The sequence below is a fragment of the Oryza brachyantha genome, chromosome 3 (genome assembly GCF_000231095.2).
Source record: "Oryza brachyantha chromosome 3, ObraRS2, whole genome shotgun sequence".
Lineage (NCBI taxonomy): Eukaryota > Viridiplantae > Streptophyta > Magnoliopsida > Poales > Poaceae > Oryza > Oryza brachyantha.
The window spans coordinates 10,024,211-10,039,453 of record NC_023165.2 but is presented as its reverse complement, the minus strand read 5'-3'; positions in this window follow the sequence as shown (position 1 = coordinate 10,039,453).

The window sequence follows — 15,243 nt, the reverse complement described above, 5'->3', positions numbered from 1 at the left end:
ACACACACAGGCGCTACAAGTGGCCTCAAAATGATGTGTCACCCTGTTTTTTTTAAGGACTAAGCACTGTCATCGATCTATCAACTTGGGGGTGATTAAATGGTTAATTAATTCCCTTTGATTGGAACTCGGGCTGTGATTTTATATTCAGCCGGACCAGTTCACAAATCTTGGCCAGAATGGAAGCCTGCCTAGTGCATTGGTGATTGATAAATAAACAACTACTAAACTAGTTGAACTTGACCTGATTCTTTCCTTTGCCTCACAAAGCCAGAGGCAGGAATCGTCTCGTTGCTTGGGGAGGGAGATTAGCTGATACCTAACGCATACCGATGGTTTTTTTAAAGACCTGCACATGCTGCAGGACAAGTTGGGGCAGCAAGGAATCTCCCGCTTTTCGCCTAATTTAGGACCCCGGGAAAATGATCGTATTGAGTGGATGTACCCTGCTTTGCCTCCAATGGGGTCTTAGTTAAAAGGGCCCGCGTGGCAACTGGGCGGATGCATGCCGGGCCACTGGGGAATTATGTAGAGATTTTGCAGTACAAAAACGTTATGTGCATCACGATGATAGCAACCAGTTGATGAATCAAGTGGCACAGTGGCACTGCTGCAAGGCTGAAGCAGGAAAAGGTGCCATTTTTTTCGTTTGAAGTATAATAATGCAAGTGAAAATGCTGATGGCAATGCACCGTCTTCCCTCGACCATGAAGTGCTCTGCTGCACACCGAGCCAGAATATAATAGATTGATAGATAGATGGATCTTAAATACTTATATGGTCAATGAATTCATAAAGAAGGAAACACGTATCACATAGGATGACATAGTTTAATGCGCTGTTGGTGAATAAGACCTGCTTAGCTGAGCTCTGACTTTTTACCCATCTCCCAAAATTCAGAATTATGCATCTCCATCTTTTTTTTTCTTTAATAATATTGAGGAGTGGTTAGTCCCCACGTCCTCCTCTTGGAACTTAACTATTTACAAACACTGTTAGGACCAAGAGACACACTTGTGGCATTTTCTAATTGACTCCTTCTAGAAGGAGGACAGGTAACGACTTGCTATTGGCTCATCGCCAGATAGGAGAAGGGGGGATGCATGGTATTGCCATCCAGATCTTGGCTTATTCATTGACCTGCATATAGTATGCTACTAGTAAATTGCCCGCTAATTTAGTTTGGTTACAGACTAAAATATGTTGTCACAATCCTGATGAACAGAAATAAATAAGAGTAGAAAGTGTGGTCACAATGAACTACACGATTAACAACTAGGAGCCAAGTGATAGAAAATGGTATGGTTGTGGCTCCACGATGCCATCGGCAAAATAAACAAGAAAAATGCAGAAGAAGGCACAGCTGCCGTGCCGCCGGTGCGTCCATGTTCATACTTGCAAATCTCACCAGATTTCGCAGATAATAATCTTAAATATATTCAGTTCAAAATATAGCTGGGAAATTATCAGCACTGCTCCTTTTTTATTATTTCTCTGTATTTTGATCAAGTACTCTTTTAGAGATTAAGGAAAGGAATCATTACCAGTAGGTCATGCCATGCATTAGCATGTGCATGAAAGGCACTGAAAGCTAACATTGAATATTGGATTTTTCTCTGGAACAATCTCCCATCTGATTATAATAGTACTAGTTAATTAGAGTCGTCCTTGGAGAAAAAACGGCACCGTCAGCCGCCTCACTAGGGCCAAATGCAAAAACTATAGCGTAGTCCATAAAACTTAGGTAGACAATAGCGCCAAGCTACACATTATAGAGTTTATTTATTTGTTATGACTCGCATTATAGCTTGTGAAGAATGGTTTATATATGTGCCTGGGTCATGACCAAATTTCAATAAAATCTGCTGGCCAAGTCTTTACTTATGTGGAGGCACTTTTTATTCATTGGTCTTTATTAAAACTGACCTGGCTTGCAGTCAAAACAAGGCTGCATTATCTGCACTAGAAAACCAAGATTAGGTAGTGGAAACCAGCAAGGCTGGTCACCAATTAGTAATCAACGTTAAATATGCATGGTCATTGTCTTACCTTAATACACCCATTAAGTAAGACAAAGCCACCCTAGCTAGTAAACAAACACAGATTTAGAAGGTAGTAGAACACAGTTAAGGTGTGTGCAGCTCGATCTACACCAAGAGACGACGGCATGGCCACTCGTGAGTGTGTGCGATTAGTGTCGTATCCAGGATTTTATTTAGGCAGTTTAACTTATATAATTTTTTAGTTATCACAAATATAACATGGAAATATGAATATAAAATTGATCAACAGTATATTTTACAAAGTTAATTATATATATATATATATATATATATATATATATATATATATATATATGTTTAAGTTAGGAATTTGTTGGGTGGTCTCGGGACCACCATCTATCTCCGCCTATACGTGTGATGGTGTATTGGTTTAAGTGTGGTGTATAACTTTGCAATTTCAAATGTAAACACACCTAATTAAGTCACTCATCAATATCTAAAATTTATCAAAGATTAAAGTTTCAACAGTACAGTTGAGTTGAAAATCTTGAAACAGTGGTACGAGCTAGATTACATGATATATGTGGCAAATGTCGGTGTAAATTGGGCAGGTTTGAACGGTTCTAGAAGCCATCCTGGTAAAGATTACCCGGGAAATATGGTCTCGAGGGACACCTAAATACCGCTGTGCTGCTTCCTGTTGGCGCCCACAGATCGATGGCACAAACGCAGCCAGAAAGTGCTGCTAGCTTTTGCGGTTTAGCGGGTTAGTTATGCACAGTTATGTGTGCCGTCACCACATGTAAAGTTTACTGCAGTAATGCAGTGAGTTCATCTGAAGCCAATTAAGCTCGCTCATGCATATGCTTGAAACGGTAAAAGGCCTTCTAGCAAGCAGCTAGCAAGATCAAGCAATGCATCTTATCCTTTTCTTCCATGGCTATCATCCTGTATTTTATAACTTGGTCAGTTGGACTAATATTTCTTAATTCTGGCAATATTTTGTGACGGCTCCAATTCAATTCAAACGCTCTAATAGTCTAACTACCTCTTCCATCCCAAAAATAGAAACAGTAGATTCTTTTGAAAGGACCACGCAATGGCACGTGGAGCCCAAATGCGCGTCAGTGTAAGGCTTTGTTTGTATCTAACGAAGATCCTGATTTATGACTAAATTAATTACTATAAAGTAAAAATTTTACTTTAAAATGGTTGAGCGAGAACTTATGTGTATAGAATAGTTTTGTAAAAAATATACCGTTTAGACGTTTAAAAAGTGTGTGTAGAATAATTCACAAGAGCATTTGCGGTAACCAAAGGAGTTCTATATATTGATGGATTTCTTCAGCAAGCACTAGGCTAGCGTCCGGTCACAAGCCAAGTACCTCACTCCATTGGAGAGAGAAAATGTAACATACTCAAATCTTCAGGGCAAAAAATTAATTAAACATGAGAATTCTTGTTATTTCCCATTTGCTCAACTTGACTTAAATCCCCTTGGATTTTATGTATTTCAGAATTCAAATTATTCTATTGTCAAAGTTTTAGATACGATATACCCTATGATTATGGAAACAATTGTTGGAAATATCACATATCATAAATTCATATTGGAAGGCAATGGTCGGATATAGATCATACATGATCATGAATTGGTTACCCTGGATGTAGAGGGTATGTTGTAGTACTATTCGGGTACGACTAGGACTAATATGCTTGTGTTATAGAAGATGTCGGTGATATGGATCCGGGGTATGCCATATGAAGAGAACATGACGCTCAACACGTTACCATGTTCGTTTAAATGAAAGAGGGGTCAAAGTTGCTATAGTGCAAACCTTGACCTACAATCTTCGCTACACGGAAGGAGCCGTCACGGAGCCACGTGGCCTGTCCTGAGGGGGTCGGGCCATGCATGGGGTTCAGCTGCTCGACGCCCCAACCCCTCGCTCCGCACGCTAAGGGACGTGTGGCGTGGGAGGTGCCCAGCGCACGACGCCTTGCCACCACATTTAATGCGCCCTGTCACTCGTAGGGTGCAGCATTAAATACGGTGCGCCAGAGGCACAGTAAGTCGTTAGATGGGACTGGCAGATGTGACGGTAGACCGGAGGCATGCCAGAAGCATGTGCTTGCCCCTGGCAAAAGATATAATCCGTATCAGCCCCATCTCGTTGGTCATTAATGAGGCGATTTTTTGCCTCTCCTTCAATGGGAGAGCCGACGCCCCATCTTCAAGGCGCTTCATCATTATCGCCGTCACACCTTGGATACGAATGAACCAGGAGTTTCTGACATTTAATGCTAAGGAGACACAGACCCCTCCGCGCACGTCACAACGGAACGTGGCCCACGCATGAAAAGGTGTGCGCTATCGCCACATGCCTCGGATTAGACGGGCATTAAATACCCCTAGACTATGTTTTTTCCTTTTCTTTTCTTATTAGCTAGGTCTAGGCGCCTATGGGAACCCCTTATAATATAAAAGGAGGCTATTGCCTAGGGGAAGAGGGAGTTCGCTCTGGAGAATAACCACAAAGGACTTAGTGCGATTCATCACTGAGCCCAGCTAGGTTGTAATTCCTTGTGCCCTAAGCAACCAGCCACAGGAGTAGGGTATTACTCTTTCCAGCGGTCCGAACCTATATAAATTATTGTGTCCTCATTGCATCCGAGGGGCCTGACCCCCTCCATCTGACCAGTGCTCACGTTCTCACCCGTACCCCCTGGTCCGAACCAACAAAAGGAGGCCCCGTGGCTTTCCGCTAGTAGAGATTTACTGTTCTATATAAGGGTATCTTGAGTTCTAGTTGGATAAAGAGTCACCCACAATATAAATATCAAGACCTCATAGGAGGGGAGGACATGAAATCAAGACTTAGATAATCCAAGCCACATCAAGCCATAACACAGAGAAGATATAGCTTACAGCTACCAACTATTGTAGCTACCGATCACAACTTTTGTCTTCTCATCGAAATTAATTGTTAGGCTAATTTAGATAATTCTCATATATTGTACTTGGTGTGATTACGCCGTCTTTAGTACATATAAATTGGACTAGGGTTGTTACCCACTTGGGAGGCCTAAACTAGTATAAATCCCTATGCTCTCTTTTTTGTCTATATGCCATCGTGAATGCCTTGGCACCAGATGACATTGTGTCCCCTGAATACTATAGTCATGATCTTACGCATCTAACATTTTGCGTGCTAGGAAGGCAGTTATAGTATTTCTAAGGTTTTAATCAAGATGCCTACAAAGGGTGGTTATTGAATGAAGGCTTTTATGATTTGCTTCAGATCGAAAAGAGAGAACCGACCGGCAGTCACCCTTGTTCAAGTCGGATCAATCACCCTACATGTGTGGGCGGCATCATTCCAGTTGCCATTTTTATTCCCGTGGCTAAGACCAATCATCACGAAGGTTCCATGGAATCCCAACAATAGATCGTACCGTAAGATGAAATTTGCATACCCTAGTTGAATGTCAAGCCTTTACAGCAAAGTTATCGAGCTTTCTTGGGATCAGCCATATGATCAATCTCACATCTAATACCCTATCCACAAGATTGGCTCTCACACCTTGATGAAGTGTCTAGTATTCCAACAGGAGGGCACCCGCGTACTCGAGGATGGGAACACAGACAGTCCTTGTAAGTATTGTCCTATTCACTCGCATCACCAAGGTGCTAGGTCGAGGACAGACTATGCTGCCACTGAAGAGTCTACAGACTAAGGCCGCGGTTGGCTGATGGGCATAAGTTAACTTATGCTCTGTCACAGAAAACGTAGTAATAAATTAGTACATGATTAATTAATTATTAATTAAAAAGTACAAAATAAGTTAATATGATTTTTTAAAACAACTTTTCTATAGAAAGTTTTTGCAAAAAATCCGAACGCGCCCTAACTAGTTAGATTCATGGGCCTCGATGAACCCTCCATCCTTCATGATATAGATGGAAACAAGCCCCTAAAATCAAAATCATGTCGTGAAATCAGAGTAATCGAAGTTGAGCATAACCCGCCAAAGGGAGCTCGTGAAGAAGGCAAGTTTTACTCCCAAGTAACAAGAACCGTCAACAGTAGGTGGAGAAGGACACGGTCACCCTAGTGCAACAATTGCTCAACGTTCAACAAATGTCGAACACACCTCCCGCTAACCCCACGGAGAATCCTTAAGTAAATACATGGTTTGAGAAGATGTGTTCTACGATCCCCGATCTCAACACAACATATGCTTCAATGAGTAGACTAGTGTGATGCTATATAGCAAGAGGTGGATCCGGGGGTCTCCCGGGTATTCACATGAATACCCATTTTTTTTTATAGAAATTCAATACGTGATTATATGTTTATATAATCAGTTATAGGCCTATTAACTCATTCCCATCCTTTTTTCCCCCAACAAATCCACCCCTCTTTGGGATGTGATAAATTCCGTCAAGTATTTCTTTTGAAGAATTTCAAATGTGAGTGAAAATTATCTTGTATTCATCTTATAGATTCAATTTATAATCATTGAGTGAATACCAAGCCTTAAAATCCTAAGTTCAACACCATTGAAAGATATATATTACTCCTTAATACATGACATCGTTGACCTTTGAATTTACAGTTGATCATTCGCCTTATTAAAAAACATAATTATCATTTATTTTGATATGAATGATTTATCATTAAAAGATATTTTAAGCATAACTTAAATTTTGACATATTTGTATAAAATTCTTCAACGAATGGTCAATCACATACCGTCAACGACATCATCTACTAAAAGTTAGAGTGAGTATAAAATAACTTAGAATTAAAACCAATAATTATTTATGAACAAAGGGAGTATCAATCGGCTATAGGGATGGCAATGGATTGGGTCGGGTATGGGTAGAGCAAATTTGCGCCCGACCTGATACCCACTTTCGCATGTCCGATTTATGCCGGATAGGATTAGCGGGTAAAACTTCAGACTCGTTCCCGTTGGGCATGGGTATACCCCGTGGTACCCAATAGGCTTTACATGATTAATATCTTAGATAGGTAATTAAACAAAGAGCAACAAAATCAATAAATTATAGAATTATCACCAATGGTTTAAAAGAACGGTACAAATTATCGGCAAGCTAGCATAATTTTATCAAAATTAAAGATTTTAATGAATAAATGAAAAAATATGTATGAGAGATAGACCAAAATTGACCTCTACATGAATATCGGGCAGGCATAGATTACACACGGATAAAACATAAAACTTGGTTACCACCTACTAGATTCTAGGGTTGTGGCCTTGCGGACATGCATACCTACGGGCAAAAATTCAACCTCCCCATCGTGTCAGGTACCCACGGATACCCAAACTCGTGGGCAAAATTGTTATCCCTAATCAGCCGGTCAGCCGGCTAGTAACAAGGCCGGACCACTAGATAGTAGTGGGTGCAGTCTTTGGACATGGCCAACATAAGTGATGTAAACGCCATGCTGAAAAAAGACTAGATCGAGGTAGGATAAAACCACCAAAAAAAAACTTGTTTTTACCTTGGTTTTGATAATGGAAGGACTTCGTGCACTTGGTTTTGCCGTGAAGGGACGTTAATGAAACACAATCCATAGTGGAAGGATGTTAAGTAGACGTTTAAAACCGCGCTCCACATTGGCCGTGGAAGCAGCCCACTGCGCGGTGGGCCTTGCTGCTGACCACGCCACAACGGGTCGCGCGGGGCCATTAGGCGTGTGCGCGTTCGCCGTTCTCGGGAACGAGCCGCAGTGATCGAATCCCGTGCTGGGCGCCCTGGGCCGGCACGCATCCGCGCGTCGTGTCGTGTGACACCCTCAGGCCTCCGGAGGAGGAGGCAGCCACGGCCCATGGGATCACGGGAGCGTCTCGCCGAAACGGGCAGGTGGACTAGGGATTAGGGAAGCCTGCACGGCGTAACGGTGGCTCAGGGTTTCCCAACGAGATCCCAATGAATCGACGAAATTCTCTAGGGTAAAGTGCAGCTGTGCAGGGTTTCAATTTCTACGTTATTACTCCTGTTTTATTCGGTGCTAGCTGTTCCCAAGAGCGTGTGCTCCATTTCCTTCGTTCGACAGATCTCATCCTTTAGCATGATTCTTCTTCTCTTTAATTAACTGTCGAGATCGGCTGTCAAAGTACGATCTGTCGACGTTCTTATTCGTTTGTTATTAAGTACTAGTACACCGGATTACTGCCCTTGTACTGTTAACTCTAGATCTGAGAAAGCTAGCGACAAAATAAGCTGAGAAGGACGTTGCGCGGTACAACTTGAGGAGAGGGGACACATTCCAAACAAACATTTGGACTTTTCTCGACGCGTGCATGTCGTCCAGCCCGCCGCACTGACGCTCTCAACTTCAATGATCAGTCCCAAGTCCCAACTGATAGACTCACCAAGAGCAGAAGAAAACCATCAGTAGTAGCAGTAACGACCCGTTCGCAACTGACCGAGGAAGGTAAATTTTCTCTTTTTTTCATGCGTACGTTTTCTAATCTATTAAATATTGTATCTTTTGTCAGCTTCGAATACGCCCGTTAGTTGTTACTACTAGCTGCGAAATTACCCAAGGATGCGTTTTTTCCTCAACGTGCTCCTCGAAAAGGTAATACTGGCCGCAAAGACCAAAGGTTAGCGACGACTTCTAGCCATCGACAAGAGTAGAGGACATGCACTGGAGACAGCACTAGCTGTACCCCCAAGTGACCAAGGCCTTGTAGCCATCGCATAGCATTCCGTACTCATTCCCGGGAGACTTGTTTTACCGTCGTTCTAAATTAAATTAAGATTATTTTTAGTCATGTTAGTTTGTTCTAAAATAAGTTTATTTTGTAAGTAATTATTGCATTTGAGTAGATAAAAGCAAAGAGTAAATACATTGGAAATAGATAAAATATATAATAATTGTATTAAGATTTGATAAAGTGAATGGTGTTTTAGTCTTTTTAGCTTTTGTATTCTCAGTTGTGTGGTGAGCGAAAAATAAAGTTATTTTGAGGCGGAGGAAGATTAGTAAATCAGTAACAGAAAGACTACAGAACGGTATACCGTTCAACGGTACAGCCCAAAAAAAGGAAGCCCGAGGAGATGTGCGTCTGCGTCAGCGACCGATCCATCGAGGACGCTAGCCGAGTCGCGCAGCAAACTCCTCTCTTCGTTTTCACCCTAGAAACTCTCTTGTGCCTTGCTGCCAACCGTCTTGCCGGACCGATCGACAAGTTACACCGGACTCTACTGGAATCACTCGTGACTTGACCGGTCCAATTTGTTGGTCTAATCATTTGATTAGTTACACAAGTCTGCCCATCTAGCAACTCTGGCAGATATACTTTGTAGAGTACGGACGTTGACGACAACTGTGTTTGAGTTAATATATCTATCACGGGGTTTGGTACGTACGTAGCAACTGACGGATCTACGGACGACGGCGACGACGACGACTTCGGCGGTGACAGGGGACGAGAGAGGCAAGCGGTGGTCGACGGCAGCTGCAGTGGCTGCGACAGTGGCGGCCACAGCCACGACGACGATGGTGGCGACGATGATGAGGATTCGCTACCGATGATATGATACTGCTCATGCCACTAGTACCAGATAAGTTATTTTTCAGGTATCATACATGATACATATGAGGTATCATGTTACTTGGAAGGTACCATATTACCTAAGCATGCTATCTTGAAGTATCATACACGGTACATGCACGATACATGTAGGGTACCATGTTACCTGGACTTGGTACCATGCCTAATACATTTGAGATATCATGTTACCTGGAAAGTAACATGTTACCTCAGAAGTAACATGTTACCTGGGAAGTAACGCTATACCATTTCCAAACAGTATTTCGTACCGTAGCATCACTCAATCAGTAATAGACTAGTACATAAGAGAGTTATTATTTGACTTTTTCATGAAAAAACTAAACGACATATTTGCAAATGAAAAAAATAATTTTAAATAAAACTTTTTATAAATATGTTCTTAGCAATCTAAAAGCAAAGTCTAACAAAAATAAAATGTGATGAAAAAATTAAAATCAATTATAAATTTAAAATAAAAAATTTGACTTATACACAAAATCAGATATGAAAAAATAAGGGTGCAACCAAACTGCTTCTGCTTGCAGAACAAAAAATGCATGGGCCCGTTTATAAGTGCAAATAAATGGTATTTTGTTAAGGGAAGTTAAACCCAGTGTCGTATATTAAATTTCTCTATTTTTATAAGTGCATGATAGTAGATGATATTTTGTTAAGGGAAGTTAAAGCGCCACTGGCGTATTATTAAATTTCTCGCTAACAACAACAAACCGAGACGCGAGGTTCGCGTTCTGACAGAGCAACAGGACAGAGCGATGGAATAAGAGAGATGGAAAAAAAAAACGAAATAGTGATGGCAGCTGAGCCAAGCAATATTCGTTTCTTCAATGCGAGTACAACATGCAGTTTTGCACCGACAAAGTATATAATTGCAGAACAAAAAAGAAATGCATGGATCACGATTCCGTCCCGGGCACCACCACCACCACCACGGCACCACCACCAACTCAGCATGCGCACACACCCTCTTCCCCCACGCGCGGCGGCGGCTCATCCCCTTCTCTGCAAGTGGCGTCCACAACGGCACATGCCACACGAGCTATATACCCAGCCGGTGAATGACGAGGCGCCTGCCTTTTCCGATCTCGCGCGCCATCACTTGTACTCCGATCCTCTCCCATGATCATTGGTGGATGAGAGATGCGCGGATGCAAACATGCAATGGTAGGTTCTAGACGAGAGAGCAGCTGGTTGTTCCGTGTTTTAGGTGGAGCCTCCGCATTCGGTCGAGAAATGTACACCCACCTTTTTTCTCTGCTCCAAGTGCGTGCGTGCGTGCGTGCATGCATGGATAGGTGGCAACTGGCAAGTGCACATGTTTCTGACTCATCCCTAACCAGATGAAATGCTCCAGTTTCTGTGTTCGTCCATTGATGACAAAGTACGGCCCTGCCCCCACCTGACCATACCTAGGGCCATTCATAGTGCAATGAGGTGGCGTTCGGCCTCACCATGCCACGGCGGAGAGAGGAGGAGAAGATTCGCTTTTTGCAAGCTCTGCCAAGCCCTGTGCGTTCTTGCCAAGGCACGCGCGCCTTCGCCTCGGATGCGGCGAGGAACTCCAGAGACACGTGATGTGTGCGCTCGTCGCTCCGGCGTGGTGCCTGGGGAGAGAGAGTAGCTTGACGAGAGAAAGGACGCCGACGGCCGTGGTCAACATCGTCGCCCGTGCTCCGCCAGATCTGTCGTTGTCGTCCTTGCTCCGCCAGATCCGTCGTCGTCGTCCTCGCTGCGGTCGGCGCCAGATCCACGCCGGCGGCGTCATCACGAGGAAGGGAGCGGCGGAGAGAGAGAGAGCGCGCGACGAGGAAGAGAGAGAGGAAGGAGCGGCTGTGGGAGAGAGCGCGACGAGTAAGAGAGAAAGGAGAGCGACGGTGGGAGAGAGTGAGAGCGACGGAGAGAGAGAACGGTAGGTTCCATTTAAAACTAACATAGGTCCCACTGAGTGACTTTCATTGTGAAATGAGTAGTTTTTGAATAAGTTTCATCTACATGGCACTTGAGGATGAACCTCCAACCGTGAATGCCGATGCACATTTTATTTTCTTGTAAAGAGAGACGTCCAAAAATCCATGGTTCTGTACTTCCGTTCATCATGAATTTGTGAACCGGTCGATGTGCTGCAAAGCAATCGCGATGGGACATGCATGCGTGGGCTGAGGGCTCCAACGACGATGAATTAATGGAAACAAATGATTTAGCAATTGAGCTAAGAGCACCGGACAATTAATGGTAGGCGTGAAATGGAGTGATCGATGGAGCCCGATCGGCGATAGCTTTATGGCAATTCAACGACGTGCATGATTTAGCAACCTCCGTTTAGTTAGACGCACATCACGAGAGCGATGTCTACATGTGCCCATTCAACCTGCTACCACTTTTCACCCTTTCCTGCAGTAGTTAGACGTTGCAATTCGCAAGTCGCAACTACATATCATGCCATCCTTTTCCCGTGTGTTATCCTAATTCCATCATGAATCTTTGTGTTTGGCAAGAAGCTACTAGCTCACTGGCTGACCGGCGGGCCGTCCATTCGGGCCAACCTTTCCGTCGTCGTTGCCTTCTCGTCGCCATGCATGCGGCTGACGCCACCAACCTGTCGCGCTTCTGCGTGCAACCGACGCCAACAGTGGTCGCACCATCGAAAGGAAGGGAGAAAACACGCAGCAGACGTCGCCGCCGCGGGGCGCTGGCCGCCACCACATCCCCCACCGACCGCGCGTACGCCTCTCGAAAGGCGCTTTTTTTTTTTTGGGGTGCAAAAAGCCGCGCATCATACAGGACACAGGAGAGAGCAAAGGCCACATCAGAATCTAATCCGCACCTGGCTAGCTAGCTTTTTCTTTCTTTCTTTCTTTCTTTTTGGTTCAGTCCATCGATCGATCATTCGATATAGTATCTCGTTCTCGCCCGCGATGTCGTTGGATGGATCTACGGTTACTCGTGCGGATGTCGAGCGGCGAGCTGCTAGCAGCTACGAGCCTGCTAGCTACGACACTCTCTCGTTGATTGTTGGCGCGCGCGCCTTCGTCGGCTGCGGCTGCGGCAGCCGCGATCGATCGATCGACAATGAGGTAGGAACGGATGGATACACGACGGCTCAACGGTATGTTGGCGGTGGTCGCTCGCGCCGACGTGCGTACGGTTAATTGATACCTGACCATCTCATGCTTAATTAGTTTAGGCTTCCTTGTGTCTATGATGAAGCAAACTGCTTGCTTTTTTAAGATGACGTACACTGTTACAGCAAGATCTAAACTGTGCTGGTTCGGCCAATTAGGCCGTTATGATCACTGCAAGATTTCACGTCATTGGATGAAAAATAAGTGTTCTCAATACAAAATTTTATTTCACGATTTCATATGCTATATCACTTAAATGTTGTAACCAAGTGACCAATTACCATTGATTAAATGTGTGAAGATAAAATAAATTATTATCAAGTGGGCCACAGTAACTAGATCCAATAGTCTTAAGCTCATATCTGAACATCCGTGGCTCATGAGTTACATGCAGTCAAATAATTGGCAGTCTTCGAGCTCTAGGTCGCCACGCCACCATGGGGGTGGGGATGAGAGTCACCGCCCAAACCAATCTCATGGATAAGGGTGCGATGAAGAAAAATACTGTCATGAATAGCGTTGAGGAGGAGGACCGACATCAGTGGCCTCAAGGAATAGAACCAACGATAATGTAGGTACTGAGGAGGAGGCACAATGAGAGGGTGAAGGAGGAGACAAAATGGATATATTGAGAGGGGAGGCAACTACGACACTTGAAAAAAGAAAATGTGTCAAGTTGGTTTGGTCGGTTCAGTAAGATCACAACTTTAGTTCAGTAGAAAACCACTGTTGATGTTTCACATATGTGTTTGTTTTATTTTATAAAACAATACATTTATTATTAGTGACTGTTTTTCAGTTGACACAAATGAAATGTGATATGTGCTAGAATTAAATGATGGAAAATAGTTTATACGTGGCGGTGGAATCATATATTTATGGTTTTGATGTACCAAGACTTGTTGAGACTGAAGCGATTGTGATTTTATCATGGATGAGCACAAGTTGACCCACGAATAATTTGTAGCCGGCTCTAGTTCAAATAAATAAACTAATTTTTATTTTTATTACCCACGGGTCAACCCATATCCATCCCTAGATTTTATTAAATAATTGAGCTTTGTTAAATTAATCACCATATCATTTTTCTATCGTGTACTATTTGCTGGAACCTTGGCAACAGGGGCAGAGCTACATTGGGTCTAGAGGGGTTCCCAGGAACCCGGCCAAAAAAGTTTTTAGTTAGAGTTTATATATTTTGACAATATATACACCACTCTTAATTCAAACTTAGACATATATAGCAACCTAAACTCAATTTAAAATACTAAAAACCAAATGAGTGACATAGCATGTATTACATTTTAGCTCCACCGCTGGTTGGCGAGTAACTTCACCTCGAATTCTCGTGCAGCTTATGGTGTTGATCTAGTACACAGGAAATGAACAAATTAACGCATCCCGTTGCAAGGGGAGACTAGCGTCGACGTGTTACCTACGTGATTCCGGAAGAAAAATGGGGAGCAGTCGGCGGAAGTCTACGTCAGTCGATCCACATCGACGCATCAGTACGTGCCAGTTTGCCTATAGGTCGGTTGTACGTATGCTCAGCTTCAGATCATTTTGCATGTCAAATTTATTTAGTTTGTCGCAGTCAACGAGTGACCTGGCATCGACTTTTACCGACGTACTCGAAGTCGTGGATTGGCTAACTATAGATGCAAAGAGAATTCATGCACGTAAGCAGAAAACGGTGACGGTGAAAATTGATAAGTCCACGTGACAAGGCAATAATAATGCATTACTATAATGACTTTATGTCCTAAAAAATCCAGCAAAGTCAGAGTCATCATCTTTATGGTTGTCAAAAGAAAATAAAAGCACAAACGATATATTTCTAAATAGAAAGTAACTTATAAAAAACTTTTATATACGTGTCCATATTGATATAAAAGTCACGGCTAGAAAATAAACTTCGGTGAAAAATATCAAAATCGAGTTTGAAAATTCAAGTATTGGATTATAAGTATAAGCTTAAGCCAAAAGATGGGGTGTATATATACACATGCATATACTAATAAAAAAATATGGAGTGTTTATTCTTGTCATGTTGTATGTCCGCATCAACTATGTTTGGAAGAAAAATTGCACCTGGGTCATCTATATACCAGAGAGAGGAAGGGTTTAATTTAGCCGCTGTCTCGGGAGGGAAGGGGGAAAAGGGCTCCAAGTCAAGGTTCACTAACTCGAACCCACCTCAAGACCCATCTAGGGTGATGATCCTATGTCATGGGGATAGAGAGGAAAGCTGTAAACTCATATAAGGATTCCTTACCACAATCTGTCCGATTCTAGACTGCTCTCTTTGGGGTGCGACAGTAGGTGGGTATGACTGGTGAGGCCCACATCCATGATGTTGGAGACATTGTGGGATAGGAAAAAGCTATGGACCACGTGCACAAATTCATTACTACAGCCCGAGCGTTTATAGACGACTCTCTCGAGACGTGGGTGTAAACGAGTACGATATGTGAGATCGTACTTAGGACGCTGGTAACTCCTTT